Source organism: Thunnus thynnus, chromosome 23 (assembly GCF_963924715.1).
Source record: "Thunnus thynnus chromosome 23, fThuThy2.1, whole genome shotgun sequence".
Taxonomy (NCBI): domain Eukaryota; kingdom Metazoa; phylum Chordata; class Actinopteri; order Scombriformes; family Scombridae; genus Thunnus; species Thunnus thynnus.
Genome location: NC_089539.1, coordinates 18,286,496 through 18,304,983, shown reverse-complemented (window position 1 = coordinate 18,304,983; position 18,488 = coordinate 18,286,496). Strand labels below are relative to the sequence as shown.

The 18,488-nt window shown below is 40.2% G+C and overlaps 1 protein-coding gene across 5 annotated transcripts in view; it reads left to right on the top strand.

The window, feature by feature from the left end:
- magi2a (membrane associated guanylate kinase, WW and PDZ domain containing 2a) overlaps window positions 1-18,488 on the top strand; it is a 236,932-nt gene that overhangs the window by 15,035 nt on the left and 203,409 nt on the right. The gene's annotated exons all lie outside the window — the stretch shown is intronic.

The following is an 18,488-nucleotide window of genomic DNA, read 5'->3' as shown; positions in this document are numbered from 1 at the left end:
CAATATTTTTTTCCAACAAGTCATTATGGTGTCAATCACTAAATTCAGGCAATCTAATTAGTGTGCTGGTGGTCATTTTGGAAATTATTGCTTCATTAATAAGATTTGGAGACTTATAGCTTTGATGTCTGCTGTGTGGGTGTTGATTGACCACTGAGATTGACAGTTTGTGATTGACAGTTTGCTTACCTGCTGCTCTCTCCGGCTAGCACTGAGTCGAACTATTGTCACAATATTTCGATAAGCTTAATGTTATTTGATTACGATACATGTTAGCACAATTTAGCCAAAGTAGCTAATGTTAGCCCAAGTGTGCACAGCTCACTTTGGTCCTAGGTAGCGTGGCGTGTTTCCAGAGTGTGAAAGGCAACGTGGCTCCAGTGCAAACAAACATCTACGTCCATCTTTATATGCAGTCTATGGATCAGACCCTTAAACTAGCCAGTAAAACCAAGGACATCTATCTTTTAAGACATGAGGGAAGCTGAAAAAAAAATGTTGTGGTTAAGTGCAGAAAACAAAAATAGACAAGAACAATGTTTGCCTGATATATTGATCTAACTGTGATGTCTGTACATGTAGTGTCAGAAGCAAGAGATGCAAGCCAGAACTGACCAGATAAGGATTCTGCAATAAGACTAAACAAGACACTGATTTACTGCTAGAAAGTATCGATCCTACAAGGAATGATGAGACACATTATTAGCATACCCTAAGTGTATGCACTGACCACATCTGTCTCACTCTGCTGTCTCTCACTGAGGATTCATGTCCTTGAGGCCGGTATTGTCTGCGGATAGCTTTGACTTCTTCTTTTGGGATTCCTGTCAAGCCTCACACTAGCCTTTAGCTTGCTTTTACAAACCTTCATCCACCCCACCCCTCCCTGTTGGTTTTGCCTGCAGCGAGGTCACCTCCAGCTGCTTTAAGCCAGCTCACATCGTCACTCCTGGGAGGTTTTTTTTTTTTTTTTTTTTTTTACATATGCAGCAGTGTCTCGCACTTGCTTTTCTTTTCCCTTACTCTGTCTCTCCCTCTTTCCCCATTCACACACTCATTTCATTCCTCTCTCCGCCGGGAACCGAGAGAGGCACGTTTAAATAGGTTCGGGAGATGAAGAGACCCGGCCTGTCTGTCCCCGCGCTCGCGCACATTATTCATGCTTTCCTAACTGTCAGCGAGACGGCGAGGGACCTTCTGAAAGACAGCCTGGCCATGAGAGAGAGGGAGAGAGAGAGAGAGGAGAGAGACACACCTGATGCTCAGTAGATGCAGAGAAAGGAGGGGAAGTAGGAAGGGAGGGAAGGAAAGAGAGTTGACAGACGGAGAGAGGAGAAAGGTTTGCACTCTGCTTTTCACACTGTTCTGGTTTTAATTCGATTGACAACCATAGTAGTGCTGTTTTCTGCGTCAGATGAACGACGACACATCTTTGGGCATCAGCTTATGCTTCCTTTAACACCAGATCCTTCAACCGATCATGTTTTTTTTTTTAATTTTACCTTTGCTTTCTTTTCAGTCGTACCTGATTTAAATTTACATTAGATTTCACTTCACTGAATACGGTGATTATTTTATTCCAATGAAAAGCCTCTTCTAAGACAACAGAGGACACGGTAATAAGATTATCTGTTTGACAGATGAGGCATAGTTTAATTTGCTTTAAAAATAATGAAAATGTTCACATATAATTTAGAAAATACATCTTTTATTTTTTTTTCCCTCCGCCAGACAAAGCTGAAAGGAGATTAAGTTGTCACTTCGGTCTGATTTTCTGCTAGTAAGAACGTTATTCTCATTAATGCTTTTAAATGCTTCTGCGGCACATTTGCTTTGGCTTGTTTATGTAATTATCACAACAAAAACAGGTTTTGTCTGAATATCATAAGAAAACTTGACAAACTGACTGATTCTCAAATGACTATAAAAAAAAATGGATTGAAGAGAAAATTATGCAGCTTAAATGAAATAAGCTGACTCTGAGGATTGAATGTTTGATTGCCTTTTTGATAATTAACATCTGGAATACAATTTATATTGAAACTGCTTATGAAAAATAGCCAATAATGTCATACAGTAAGCAGAATTGCGGAAAAGTGATGATACTTTGTAATATTGACGTTGTGTTATGTGACTACACGATTTCCAATTATGGGTTTGTTTACTTCAGTTTGTACTTCAGATTTGATTAAAAAAAAATACATGTATTTGTGTTTTGGGGGGGAAATTAACACACAAACAGGACTACAATTTGGTGTGAGGCTGATAATTAGTATATTTATTGTCACAGTAACCAAGAAACTACCAGTTACATCCAGCCAACTGCCTCCCATCGACCTCAGTCAGCTGCAACACCACAGTGAGTGAAAATTAGCCAGCAAGCAAGCAGGAAGGTCAAAATAAATACATGAATAAATGGTTGAAACATAAACTTCTGCCACTCTAAGTTGTACCAGTACATGTGCAAACTTGACCAAATCCACTGATACAGAGACTCAATCAGTCCTGTAAAATAACATTTAGTTTCACTTGATTTCAAACTACCCCACTACTCATTTTTGTGTTATTTGGTCATCATAACCACAGGAGTACTTTTCTCAAAGACTCCCCCATAAACCCAATAAATACTGTATGAAAGCACGAATAGTCAGACCCAAAATACTGTCACATTTTTATTTTGAATACAAGAAGTCTGTTCTTGATTTAGGCAATGATCTGATAATGTTCAATGTAACTGTAGATGTCAATGAGATCAAATTTATGTGTCAGTTTCTTATTTTTTTAGGCAAGTAAGAAGTGCTTTCAAACTTGGCACACACTCAATGAGATCATCTTTTATTATTTGGCAAGTGTTTGGACTACTAATCTGTCAAATGCGTCAGACTTTTACAGCAGTCAGACCCTTTATTCTAAATCTAAATCATGGCGCTCTTGACGGTCGTCTCTCGACAGAAACGACGCTTTTACGACCGTGAAGAGTGTCACAGGTCACTGTCGTGTCAGTGATGACAATATGATGGATTGATACAGTGTGTGATTGGATAGTTTATCGCCATGGCAATACTCCCCAACTCCTTCACAATCCAAGAAAACAAGGATGAAGTGGAGGAAGTGCTGGGAATGAATATACTGTCCAATATGAACCACCCAGCAGCCTTGCCAGAAGCCGCAGGAGGGAAAAGGTTAATCGTGTGACCTCGTGTTTAATCATTTTTCTGTCTCTCTACTTACTTTACTGTGAAGCTATAAACTCACAGCATGGTGTGACGCGGTTTCTTTTTCATGTGCGAGTGTTTCGATATCTCAGACTTCAAAGTTAGTCCAAGCTAATCGAACCCAAATGTACTGTAGTGTTGAAATTTAAGTCGAACAATGAGACACAAAAATAATAAAAAATAATAATTTTGATTAATGATTAATTGTTTGTAATTTATCAGGAAAACGTGCCAAATTTTCCTGATTGCATCTTACATTTTAGGATTTGATTATCTGCTGGAAGACATTTTTTTCACTATTTTCTGACATTTTATAGGCCAAACAATCAATGGATCAATAAAAAGAATGGTTTAGCTATACAAATCAGAAACAAAAACCAAACAATACACTGGGTGAAGCTTTGTAACTTGAAAAATTGTTAAATGGTTTCATTAAGCTTTACTGAAGTTGTTGCTTTTACAAGTAGATGTGACATACAGTATTGAACATTACCAACAGACACATACACACAATGATTGATGAAGTTGTCAGTGGTACGGTATATGTGAAATCAGTTGTTTGGCTCTTCGTTGCATAGGTGGTCTGTAACATGTAGAAGAATCTTTGGCTTTCGGCCGTACTGTACTGCGGCCGCTCTCTATTCTAAATAACCAGTGGCTCTTGGCTGTTATTTTTTCCCCTGCGTTTGGTTTCTTTAAACATTGATTTTATGCTTCAGGAGCTTCACTCACACCAAAAATATGTTGTCCAAAATATGCCCCCTTTGACTTTATCCTTCCAGCTCGGTTGAATCAGACATTCTGTGCTCGGCGTTTGTAGCAGAAAGCCAAACCTAGACCCGACTGTTGATTGAAAACTTATCCAGCTCAGGGCTACCACTGCTATCTGCGTTCAGTCCAGGTTTCTACTTAACTTTTAAAAAAACTCATATCTCTACATTTCAGGCAAGTCAAAAGTGCATTAGCAGATAGCGATGAGAGGTGAAGAGAAGACGAGGAGAGTGGAGAATGTAGAGCAGACACACACTTTCCCCCCCCCCTACAAGTTCTCATTGCCCCGGGGCAGCAGCGACATCCCGCGCTGGTTTATATACCACAGGGAGGTACGAATGGAACCAGGCGACCATCAGGGCATCACATCATCCTCCTCTCTTCCACAGTTCCTGCAGAATCACTGTTATTCACCACAAGGTATGCAGTAATTAGACTGAGGTCAGGGGAGTGTGTGCCCTCTCTCCCTCCCGTCCCAGTGTAACATCCTTTTTAAGAAGTGGGACGGCAAGTGTTGCCTCCAACAATTAACAAAAACTCCCCGGTTCTTCACTCCTTTCACTCATGCCCCGCTGTTTACACTCCACCTTCATTAACATCCCATTTTCTGACTCCCTCAACTCGTTCTTTCATTCTATTCTTCCTTTTTGATTATTTTCTTTGAATTTAAAGGCAATGGGGAAAAACAGACTTTAATGAAATGAGGAGAATGAAAAGAAAATTGAAGGCGCAGTCACCCTCCTCCTGTTCTTGCCTCGCTCTCAGACTTACAACTGACTCCTCGGGCATAAATGTAGGATTTGTGTAATTTCGTCTTTTCAGCGGAACTACATTCAAAGGTCAATGTTTACAACTCTTCTGTTGCCGGTCTAGAATTAACCCCTACCTAACACACACACACATTCATGCACGCAGTTGACCGGAGTTCATGCACTGAATAACAAGCTTTTTTTCCCCATTATCTCACCAGAAAACATAATTTCACCCACTTTATTTAATGAGTCTTTTGTTTGCTTTCTCAGCACGCTCAAGTTCTTTTAGATTCTCGTGTCACTCGGGGCAAACGGCATATTTTTTCCTCCAGGGGTGGACATCACATGTTCTTTGGATAAATTATATGCAACATACACCGATCAGCCACAACATTAATATCATGTAGGTCCCACTCATGCCACCAAAACAGCTCTGACCCATCGAGGCACCATCTCCACAAGACCTCTGAAGGTATCTGGCACCAAGATGTTAACAACAGATCCTTTAAGTCCTGTAAATTGCGAGGTGGGGCCTCCATGGATCGGACTGGATTGAGATCTCGGTAATTTGGAGGCCAAGGCAACACCTTGAACTCTCAACTCCCCTCCAATTTTTGCAGTGTGGCAAATCTGTTTGGTGTTTGAGTTTGACAGTTTTACCATCCGCAGCCATACAGATTAAGCATACATAAGAACATTGTTAGAAATGGTACATTACATTTAAATAACACAACCGCGACACACAAGTCCATTTGTACCTCTCAAATACCTCTCTACCTGTTCTCTCTCCACTTGTCCATGCTGGTGTCAGAGTCACATAGTGAAATCAATGGTGGAAGAGTCCAAGTTGAATTCTTGAGGGGTGGCAGAGGTCTGAATCAAGTGTGGTAGAAGTAGAAGGGGGGGTTTGTTAGAAGAGGATAGAATAACACACTGCATATATCTGGTGATATATCCATACTGCAATATATATCACAGAAAAAAACATATGGAAATGTCAGTTTTTTCCAATATCATGCAGCCCTGATACTGACCACTGCAAACCAGGAACAACATATGTCAGCGAGCATTGCCAGGAACACAAGAGCTGCTGTTCTGGGGATGCTCCGACTGTCATCTATCCATCACAATTTAGCTTCTGTCAAAGTCGCTCAGATCCTTACATTCGCCCATTTTTCCTGCTTCCAACACATTAACTTCAAGAACTGACGGTTCACTTTCTGCCTAATATATCCCTTCCCTTGACAGGTGCCATTATAACGAGATAATCAATGTTATTCACTTCATCTGTCAGTGGTTTTAACGTCCTGGCTGATCGGTGTATACTATATATATAACTGTAGACTTCAAAAAACATGTTTTGTCATTTAAAAAAAGGTTCGTAATAATGCAGTTAAAGATAAGAAATATACAGTGCCCTCTCTTAAAAAGTGAAGTCTGACTGCTGTGATGGAATTCAATGCAGCTCCCTTGTAATACTTTCTTCTTTGAGCTCGTTAAACTGTCCAGTAGCCTCTGGCTCCAGTCCAATGCCTTTATTAGCCGCTCCTTAAATCCACAGACTGACTACTATATGAGTCTCCCCTGGTTCCTGTGGCACACTGTATGCTACATGAGTTCAGCTCTGGCCAGGCCGTTCTTCCAGCCATTATGATGAATGATGGGCCTCTATTATCCTAACTTGAAAGCATCCATTGTTATCCTAATTAGGCGTGGCAAATGAGAGCTGCATCGCTAAGCTTCTTTTCTATCTCTGCACTCGTTTTTCTACATCTGCTCCCTCTGTTGCTTTCGTACCTTCTCTCAGTCCGCTTCCCTCCTCTCTTCCTGTGCCAGTATACATTGTGGGTGTAGTCATCCGCTCCGTGCAACACCCAGACGTCATGCAGAGTCGGAGTCGTGTGGTGTTTTGTGTTGTATCTGTGGCAGAATGCTGCAGGAAGCAGGAAAAGACTTGGCACAAAGTTTGGGTTCCCCCCAAATGGGAGTGTATTGTCAGCCGCAGCTTTGCCGCTCCTGAAAAGACGCCCGGCTAAAGAGCAAAGCCACCCTGCATGTAGCTGTGTGGACATAAAGCGGAGTAGTTTTGATTCTCTTCTGCATGGGAGAGAATGGCTCCATTAGAGCCTAATTCTTGCGATTGAATGTGCAAGATAGACTGAAAACTGTTCATTCATACCACCTGCTCCATCTGCCCAGGCACCCCTTTAACAGTATCTGCTAAAATTGACATATTTGACAGCTGAATAGCTCCGCGTTTGGAGAATATAGCCTTCATCACCGCCTTCCTTTGACTGTTTCTTAAGGTATTATATTTAGTATATAGTGTTATTATATCCATATAGAGATACCTGAGTGAAGGGTTTGAATGGGATTTGAACAGCTTCTCTTCAGCTGTAGCACGAACAAGGTGCTGAAGTTCAGATGAGGTTTTTCAACTGACAGCTGCACTTTCTGTCACTGAAACACACACAAAACTTTAATAAAAGAGTTCAACATCTGAAAAAAAAAAGCTGGCTGACATATGTTGTCATATTAGTAATTTGTGTGATCCACAGATAGCTTGCGGATCTCTTGCTGTGCAGTTCCAGTGTTTTGACAGAGTAACTTTTTTTGAAACCTGTCATACCCAAAAGCAAACAAATACAGGATTGGGAAAATGATCTGACTGTGAATCAGTCTCAATCACAATCCTGCTAATTGGTACCAAGTGGCAACTACCTCTGCTTGAGGATGAAGCGGAAGTACCTTAAAGTGAGACGCAAAGTGTCAGTCGAGTAGTCTTCAAAAAAACAGAAAGGGACTGGAGCACACTGATTAATTTGCAGCCTTTAATTGTGCAAACAGTTCCAGTCCCAGTCCAGTCTGCTGTCCTAAACCGAGAAGCGCCTGATTCAGCTGCTTTTTGTTGGAAGATGGGTGGAGAACCTTGTTTCTGTCAGTAGAGTAGTGTTCGCTTCGGAAGGTCCTGGCTCCAAACGAACAAGTTGGCGCCAACCATAAGCAGCAACTCTGGACTTCAAACTGGCTCCAGTGCGAACCAACGGGTGACGTCACACCTCGCTACGTCCATCTTTATACACAGTCGATGATTGGTACATCCTTGCTACACTGTATAATGGGGCAACACTCCTGGTTGAATGCCAGTAACTTAATTGGGTCCCAGGGTTAAATTGGACCCTTGTTTGCTGCGAGGTGGCCGTGAGCCTGCAGTTCGGGCTTCTAAAGGAGAATGTGAGTGTTTAATTAATTAGGAGGACACTATCAGCCAGCAGCACTGTAAATAGATCCACTCAGCGGCACATTACCGAGCTGACATCTACACACTCAAATGCCAGCTGATGGTGAAAATATCGAGAGTAATTCTCTGTAGCAGTTTGGAGCCCGGCATCACTTTACTATTACCTCCCTTTTCAGCCTGGACACAATACTGCACTGGAGGCCTTTGATGTGGTTCCAGCTCCTTCATGACCGTTAACTTTTGGCCCTGGATGAATCGGCATAGTTAATGTCTCTGTGTCGCTTTCAAAGACACACAATTCAGACTGTTTAATGTTCACACGCAGTAAATCTGTTGCATCGAATCCATATATATACATATATATATATATATATATGCACTATGTATGCCCACCAATGTGGTATTGCATGCCAACTGTTCTGATTTCCAGTTTCTCTATATTGTCAGAAACAATTTGGCCTTTTCTATTACACCTACCTTCATCTACCTGACTGGTACACACTGAATATGCCCTCTTCAGTTAAATCATACAATGACCGTCTGTGCAGAGAGGCACTAAGACATTTCTAAATGCTTCGAAACAGAACGCTCTCCTCTCTCTACGGTATGCCTTTCATGAGCGCTGGAGGATGAATACAAGTCTTGGCCTCTTGTCATCACACATTACAATCTTATGTTGATCTTGCACCGTGCACCTTTACAGTTACACACTAGTTTGCGTACAGTGTATGCGTGCAAGACTTTTAGATGCTTTGGGATTTTGTATTCAAGGAAATAAACTGAAGGAAACATATTCCCTAGAATCATTTGCACACTGTGTACGTCTTATAAACACTACACTGCTCTGCCTGATGCAAATGACACAGTCGTAGTCATTCTTACATTTTAACAACATGTTATTAGTATGCCAAGGATGCTGTGTGTAGTGTGTGTGTGTGTGTGTTTTGACTCTTACTTTCACATTCTCTTGCTCTAACATTCAAATCCCCTCATCTTACAACCGCGGTGCCCTTATCAACATGCCAACAGTGTAAGTTAATCCCTGTGCAAATAAACACAACACTCTTTCTCTCTCCATCCCTCTATCCCTCTTTTTCGCACCCCCCCCAATTCATCCTAGCAAACGAGCTTCCTTCCAGTGATGTGTATAAAGTAGCAGGGAGAGTACAGACTTGGCACATGGACTGTACAGCCCTGGCCCGCGGTACTAATGAGGTCAAACAGATATACACAGTTCCCCAAACAGCTCCGTCCAAGACATTCCAGCACAGCGCTGTGCAGCCCGGAGGCATTTCTGCTCATCGTAGAAAAGCCATGTTTACTGTGGTTCGGCAAATTACCACAGAAGCTTGGCCTTAGGCGTGTCGAGACTCATGTCGTAACACAGTTAAGGAAGTCGAAAATTTTTGTCCCCGTAAGTTATCAGAGCCTCCTCCTACTACTACTACTACTACTACACCCACAGGGCAGAGTAATGGTCACTTTATGCACATAAAACTCTTTATTCAAGAACCGTACTAAACTGTTTATAGCCAGCTGATGTTGACTGCCAAACTCTACAGCTCCCAGTCTTTCATGGTGCTTTGTTTGAGCTTGAAAGTATCTAGACAAGCTTGCTGTTTTGGCTGTAAAACTGGATGCAGTCGGTAGTTGTATCTTATAGATATCTGGCTGTCGTTTTAAATGCAAATTCTTCTTTGTCTTCTTTGTGTTATTGTTAAATTAACAGACTGTGTACTTGCAGAAGAAACACACTTACCCTTTGTGGAGTTTGGCGTATTAGCATGCAGACACTTAATAGTGGTAAAAAACAGTATTTATTCAGATTAGTTCAATTCCTTTGATTTTTGTCTGGCTGCTGAATATGATGCTTTTCTAGGGAAGAAGTTAGATGTTATTTTTCCACAGATGTTTATTTCCACCTGTCACATAGTCACACAGAGCTTATCCCAGCATGCAGCGGGCAAGAGGTGAGGTACACTGTGGACAGGGTTGACAAGTATTCACAATCAAATTCACAACATTTAGTTTAACCTGCATGTTCCTGGACTGTGAGAGGAAACCAGAACATGTCAAAGAAACCTCACTTAAATATGCACACAGAGTTATTGATTCATCTGCAGATTATTTTGTTGATTACTTGATTACTACAAACTGTCAGAGAGTCATTTAAAATGTCATAATAGTAATAATATAATATATAATTTCCCACAGCCCAAGGTGGCCTTCAAATGTCTTTTTTTTGTCCAACCAACAGTCAAAAACCCAAAGATATTCAGTGTAGCAGCAAATATTTGTTATTTTTGCTTGAAAAATGACTAAAACGATTAATAAACTATCAAAATAGTTGCTGATTCATTTTCTGTCGATCGACTTATTGATAAATTCAATGATTCTTGCTGCTCTAACAACCTTTAGCCAACATAAATCATATCATAATTCACAGCAATGGGCTGTAGTTACTCGTGTGAGGTATTTGGATGACTGTTCAAAGTAAATAAAGAAATTCAAGCTCAAAGGCGGCTTGTCAGAGGTTTCAGTCGTCACATAAGTGTGGAACTTCAGTCCCATGTAACAAGTGGTTGTACAGTACGGAGGGAGATTGTAACCCCTGTTTCTGTTCATTGGGGGGGGGGGTCTTTTGCGTCAAATGTGATTGGCCTCCTTATTCTTTCTCTGACCTTTGACTGACTCCCTGCTCCAATCGATGCCGTAACCGGTATAAATCGTTTCTGGTTCGCTCAGTATTTTGCAAGGATCCTTGCCATTTCACTGACGTAGGGTTCGGTCCCATGATGAAAGCTGAGCTCCATTTGCTGAATGATGACCGTGAGATAAGTTCGAAAGCTCCTAAAGCTAGTAATTTAATCTTTACACTCAGATTGTTTTGTTCTATATACTTTTTCCCAAAGGTCAAGAATAAAGTTCCATACATTATCTTTATCTATAGCCATGTTTATTTAACTGACCCCAAGCTTCAGGCAACTGTCCTTCCTTATCTAAGTGTTAGTCCAGTGTAAGCTATTGTTCATATCTTTGTTCTAACTTCTCAATACAAACTTTCCAACCTTTGATGAAGGACAACAGTCTGTGATGATGCGACGACGAGGCGTTCACTGTTCAAATTAGACGCCGCTGCTTCTGCTGAATTCAAATTTCTAACCGAAAAAGTTTAGTCACAGCAAGACAAGTTTCAAATAAAATATCTGATGTTGCTAAATGACACCTTTAGCATGATCTGTAAACCGAGGATCAGTCCAGAGGAGTGTCACGTCCCCCTCCTCCTTCCCTCTTTGGAGTTAAAGGGAGTCACGGCCACTGGAATGTAAAGAATGCAGCTGGAGCAAAAACAATGGAAAGTAAGCGCTTATGACAGATGTGCATCTCATCTAAGCTTTAGAGAAAACCATTCATGCAGTATATTGTTTCTCTTCTCTATCCAAAGAATAAGACTGAGGAGAATTTACATGACAGCAGCAGCACCACAAGTGCCTGTAACAAATATGTGTTGAGGTTAATATCAATGAAATAAGCAAAATTCCTCCTTCTGCTTCTAATGCACTTTTCATATTTTCAAGGTTTTTTTTTTTTTTGCTGCCTCATGTCTTAAGTCTTCCAGTAATGAATCTCTAAAATCTGGTCTCTGAGCCAGGAGTTAATGATGAGTCATTTTTAAACAGGCTGTTGAGATTTAATGAGGCTTAACAGATTGCACATTGAATCAAAGTTTTGGGTTTTTTTTTTCTTTTTCTTTTAAACTTTGCCATCTCTTTCATATAAATAATGTGACCCAGATTACGAGGGGATCACCTGCCCCTGTGGGATTTATAAAAAAAAAAAAAAAAATCATGTGGCATCCAAGGACGGGAGGGACTGTTTGTTCGGATGTACAAACAAAAAAATGCAGCCTGCTCTCACTTAATCTGTAACTTTTTGTGACCAATTTTTGTATAAAGATTTAAGATAACAAATAGAAATCAAATACAAATCTGTAACTTTTGGACAAGTTTGCATCGAGCGAACAAGTTTTTCATTTCCTGAGAGCAAAACAAATACTGTTGTTCCATCAGTGTATTAGCTCCTGTATTCATCCCGTGCAGCAGGTTTTTATTTAAAACAGTTGACATCCTGCTGTTTCTTGACTTCTTGTGCCCCAACGGAGGTCAGCTGAGGCAAGTGGGGTGCTGCTCGGCACCTAAATGGATTAAGAAATCAATAAAGTTTCGATTTGAAATATGATGGTCTATGAAGGTAATTCTCAGCTACCTCCTCTGATCACACCAAAGCATCCAAGGTTTACTTTCCAACACATTTCCATATGTGCAGTGAGAAACAAGACCGTTTTTGTATTCACATTTAAAATAAACAATAAGTGATCTGGAGGCGCATGGGGTATGAGTAGCGCCAGGAAAGCTGCGCCTAAACTGTGTTATAATAAAGATCCAGAAGACTAATCCATGGGGAAGGGAGAAGATGAACTGGAAGCAAGTGGAAGTTTAAAAGATTTGAGAGATCTGACGTGTTTGTTAGTTATAAGAAGCGCAAACAATCAAATCAACCAAACCCCTGAAGAAAGCCGGAGACAAAGAGAATAAAGAACTACAAGGAGACGGTAATGAACAGTTGAATGTTATTCCGCTAGAGAACATACTGTCGATGCTGGTAACAGTCGAACATAAAGTGAAATCCCCTTGAAACTAAAGTTGAATCACTTGACGAGAAAATGGAATCTATTGTCTCTGATGCGCACAATCAAGGCTCGGTGTATTGACTCACAAGAAAAGAGAATCAATTCTTTGGAAGAAAAAAAAAACAGCTTGAATACTCGGAGGATGAGTTTGATGCTCGAGAAAACAGAATAAGAAGAAACAACATTCGAATCCTCAGTCTACCAGAAGAGGAAGAAGGAGACAGTTTAACACATTATCTGGTCGATCTGATATCGGTCATTATCGGGAGCGAAAATAGCTTCTGTGGATTTGGAACGGCGCCACAGGATCGATGTCAAGCAGAAGAAAAGCCAAATATCTGCACATGATAATCCTGAAGTTATGACCAACAAGTCAACATACTAAAAACACATAGGTGACAAAAAAAAAAATCAAGATCCGAGACCAGATGATCGGCTTTGTTCAGGACCTGTCCGCTAAAATCGAGGAGAAGACGCAAGGATTATCTTCCAGTCAGACAAGGATTGGATAAACGTGGGATTAAACCTCAGCTACGCTATCGGGCGGCACTGTGGGTACGGGAGGGAGGGCACAGAGAGAGAAGTTGCAATTTACAAATGCAGGAGAAGCTTAAACTATGCTGAAAATAAGTTTTCCCAAGCGGAGACTCCAGCCCTGGTGCATAATGTGCAGCGCCACGGACAGCAGATAAGAAAGTGACAGGACTGAGCTGAGCTGAACGGGTAAGTGTAGTGCAGTGACCTATAGACACTGAGATGCCATTCTTACTGTCTTTATACCTTTCCTCACCTTTTTTTTTAAATCCCAAGCAAGGCATACTATTATTATTACTATTATGAGATGGACAAATTATAATTTATCACCATTATTATTCTATTTGGCATTAGGCTTCATCTCCGTGGGACCTTTCAACTGTGTGTGGGCGTGTGTGTGTGTGGGTACGTGTGCGTATGTGTGCAGGTGTGGGTGGTGGAGTGAGTAGCGGATAGAGCACGTGCATGTGTGTGCATGTGTGATGAGTATGTGGGGAGGCGGGTTAGTAGGTCAGGAGGGGGATGAGGATGAGAGTTAGAAGGATGGGGTGCATATAGGAGGAGAGGAAGGGGAGCAAGTTCAGAGGAGGTGAAGAGTGCGGGAGGATAGAGGGATTTAGTCAGGTGAGGAGGAAGGAGAAAGAGAGAAAAGCCACTGTGAGTGTTAAAATACAAGGCCTCTCTATTGTTAATGGAATAAAAAAATAATATATAATAATAAATAAATAAAGAGGGAAGTGCCCCCCTTTTTTTCATTATTTTTTTATTAACCTTATTTTTTGGGAACGGGGGGTAGTAGGAGCTGTACATGGTGTCTCCCTAAAAATAGTAATATTAAGATCTGCAGGATTAGACACATTAGAAATGGAGCTCAAAGATCCTACAAAGGCAGTGTGCCTTGTAGTAATTTTATGTTTTATTGTTAAATGTCAGCTCACTTGAAGAACCTTTTTTTTAATACTCACATGGTTGTAAATCTAGGAAAGGTACATTTAGATTCTTCACTTGTATTATCTAATAAAATCCAGTGTGTACACAATGGTACAAAAAAACATAAGGTTTTGGCTTATAAAGTCTTTCTTCCAGTGTTTTCCTACAAGAACTACGTTTTAAAAAAAGGGGAAACTGGATATTTGAAGAGAGTAGTAGTGGCTGGTGACTCAAAAATGTAGGGAGGACGGGAGGAAAACCAACCCACAGTGTCATGTTATTTTACACTAGTTGGCTATTTATCTCTACTTTCTTTTGTTAAAAAGGAGCACATGGAACACCAACATAATTTACAGCATAACCTGTTGAATTATAGCAACTCATATATATTTTTAAACAAATAAGCACTGATTTTAGCCCTGGAGCGGTTCAGGATGTGTCATTTTACCAACAAAGTTAACTGCAAATGTATAGTATTGTTCTATTGTGACAACAGATTTATGTTCTCATCAAAAACAGACAACATATCACATGATTTACACACGTTTCCTGTGTATTTTCTAGATATAAAGTACCACAGAGCTTATAATCTGATACTGGTACAGATCAGTGTTAGAATACTAGAAAGATTGAGCATTAAAAACATTCACAGATCTAAAAGTGCAGGTTCACATCAAAAAGTATTAATGCATGTATCAAATACATGACTTACACACTCTTATCTGTATGCACGATATACAAAAAATAACCTACAAAGCTGACATGTTAACACTGTTATTCTAGTTACTTTTAGTATTTAAAAAGTCTTAATTCTAATTACTTTAAGCTTATTACTCAATATACGGCTCAGCTTAAAAATTATTTATTTATTAAAAATGAACTCATTCACAAATATAATCTCTGTTACATTAAAAGCAGGTAAGTCTGGAGAATCCCCCTTCAGATATAAGACCTATAAGCTTAATTAATTGTGATAATAAAATATTAAATAAACTAAGCAATAGAGAAGCAAAGGTTTGTTGTTTCTTTTTGTTGTTTGAATGTAGGACAGGTGGACAATAACGCCACCAAGGACGTAATAATTGAGTGGTCAGTGTCAGTCCGTCTGTTTATTATGTTTTTCGATTAATTGCTTGGTCTGTAAAATGTCAGAAAATAGTGATAAACGTCCATCAAAACTTCCAGTGTGACATCTGAAAATTGCTTGCTTTGCAATTTGAAAACCTAGAACCAGCAAATTTGACATTTTTACCAGATAAATTAATAATCTTTTATTAAAAATTGTCAATCTAATGATCAGAAACCTGACTAATAATTTAAACTCTTATGGAGGTACTGTCATCGTGGCATTTGTCACAATGTACATCGTTCATATGTCCCTGCAAACCTTCCAGGAAGCAAAAAACGCTGACATTTATCTCACATGGTGACAAAAGTTATTCTGATTTAACTTTGGATGCTGATGGCTGATCAGGTGGCCACATGGGATCAAGCTTGCAGCATGCCTATGACTGATTAGCTCTCTTCTGGCCCAGATGGCCTCACCAGGGCAACAAAGTGGCAAGAAGCCCTGGGACCCGAGAACGATCCATTCTGTCTCCAGTCCCCCCACAGATGGGCGGATTAATCACCAGTCCGACAAGAGACAACTACAGGCCGTAAACTCATTAATAAGTGCTCAGCAGCTGGTGTAAACAGTCACCTTATTTCACATCCTCTTATTTTTTTTCTCCTTTGTTGACTTATTTGTGTATTTCTTTTCTTAAATGCCGGTATTGTTTACTTTGTTCCCAGGGTTTCAAGGCTGTGAAACATCCAAGAATGATTGCATTGATTCAGGATAAGCAATCTGCAACTCGGGAGCAGCTGTGTCAGAATAAAAATCTACTCGCACAACTTATCTGGCGTCTCGCTCTCCGTGCTGCGACCTCCCTATCTCCTGTTCTCACTCAGGAGTAAAACAATGAGACGGTCTCTGGGATTTAGCTACGAGGAAATCTGTGTGAGCCGCAGGGTTTGTTGTGCCGTTGTTTATGTGCTGTTCGGCCTGGGAAGAAGCGCGCAAACCATTCATTCCCTGCCTTGCATTTTCTTATTGGCTTAAAGCAATTAAAATCTCTTTGCGACAGGAACAGCACTGTCCAATTCAAGTTGAGAGAATGGAGACAAAGGACTGTGTCTTACTGCTCGGTAGTAAATAAGGAGACTTACCTACTGAGTAAGGCAAAAAAAGATTGAAGGCGCTGCACTGAATGCAGAGTGGTGCCGCTACCAGGGAGAAAAAATACTTTTTATTCAGAGCTGCTTAGTACTTTTCTATCGCTATACACCTGTGAAAGACTCGGCGTAAATGCACGTTAATAGATCGTATAAATACCTGAAAATATTGGAAGGATGCAGTGCAATTCTCTCCCACGAAATTACGGCCTTGGTGGTGTTCAGATGTTTTGTTGACGATGATTGAACATGCCGCCTGTGTTGACCAAGGTAGCCTCGGCATATGGTTTCCATCAGATTGTATCATTATTATTATTATTATTATGCTCATTAAATCATTCAGTGACACAAAGTATCATGGCCTGTTTTAATGTCTGAAAAGAAGAGAGTGTTCCTGTCAAAATGGATTCACTTCACTATGGGATGAGGGCAATCTGTCACAATGTGTTTGTATTAATAGGCGTTTGCCATTCCTGCGAAGGTCTTTGACACAAAAAAAAATGCACCTTGCAGTTTTGAAAAGGATGTTTATTTTGGTGGTTAATGGTGTTTCTTTGAGTATACTAGTCATTAAACCTGCATTGGTTGTATATTGGTTATAAATGGCAGCGAAACAGCTTGACCTCCAGTGCATAGAAATAACAAAAGGTGATTTTTTTTATATATATAATAGTGACATTCTCAGTAACGACAATATGTACATGTACGTAACAATCAATTAACATGTGTTGCACATGTGTGTGCACGTGTGTATGCTCCCTAATTCATGGTAATGATGTATGTATGTGCATATTTATAGGTGCGTGCGTCCGTGCACATGCATGCAAAGTCTGTATCAGTATGCATGTATGTTTATCTCTATGTATCTGTTCTTCTATCTGTGTGTTCATGTCGGTGGACTGTACAGACGACACTCATATTTTTACTAACCTGGATAGTTTGTGATGCTTTATGCCAAATGATGACAAAACAATGACAGAGATAAGAGTTTTAATATCAGCAACTCCAGTTTTCTCTTGATAGAACCATCAGGGAGACAGTTTGTTTTTCATCCCGAAGTTACAGATTGTCTTTTTTGTGTGTGCAGAGTTTCCTTCCAGTGTCCACCAGAATTTCCTTTGTGCAAATACATACAATGTCAAGTCCCACGTTTACCCGAGAGACTCTGTTTAAGCTGGCGGCTCCTGACTGGAAAAAGAAAAGCTCACTGATTGTCAGACAATTAGAGAAAATTAAGAGTGCACTTTGGAATCTCGGTTCAGTGATAAAATGGTGATTCAGTTGCTGTTCAGCTGGCAGAACAGTGAGGAGAGGTAATTATCACACTGCCAAGCACTGGGAGAAGCAGGGCTCTGGTTCATGGATGACCTCTAAAGCATTCTGCGTTAAACTCGTCTTGTTTTTCGGTGCTTCAAGCTCAACGTTGAGGTCAAAAGTTAAGCTTGATGTGACTTAACAGTGTTGATTACATTTTTTTTTTCAAAAGACAAGACCCCTTTCATGTTTTCGCAGCCTTAGAGGTTGGAGGAATAATCTCAGGTTATGCTGATTTCTGCAGGTTTTCCTGGAGAAAAAAAAAATCTAATTATTTCTATTACAGTTAATATGACAGACTGCAAATAGAGCAAATCTTTGGGGTCTCATTTAGGGAGGATGAGATGATCGTCTCTGTTGCAGCCACTTCTTGTGATTAAGGCTGATGAGAAAGGTCTATTTTAGCTTAAAATCCATATGGATTTTTTTTTAGCCACACTATCAGCTCAGCTCTGCGGATGGCAATGTCGGTCAGTCTGTCAGTTTGGTCAATACTGAAATATCTCAACAACCTTTTGACGGATTGCCATGAAATTTTGTGCAGTCATTCATGACCTTCAGAGGATAAAGCCTACTGACTTTGGTGATCCTCTGACTTATCATTTAATGCCACAGAAAGGTCAACGCTTTCACTTATCCAGTGAAATATCACTACATTTACTGGATGAATTGGCACAAGACATTCATGGTTCCCAGAGGATGTATCATAATGACTTTGGTCATCATCTAGAGCCATTATGAGGTTCACATTTTGGTTTTAAGTGAAATATCTTAACATCTATTGAGCGAATTGCAATGAAATTTGGTACAAACATGGTTGTTAT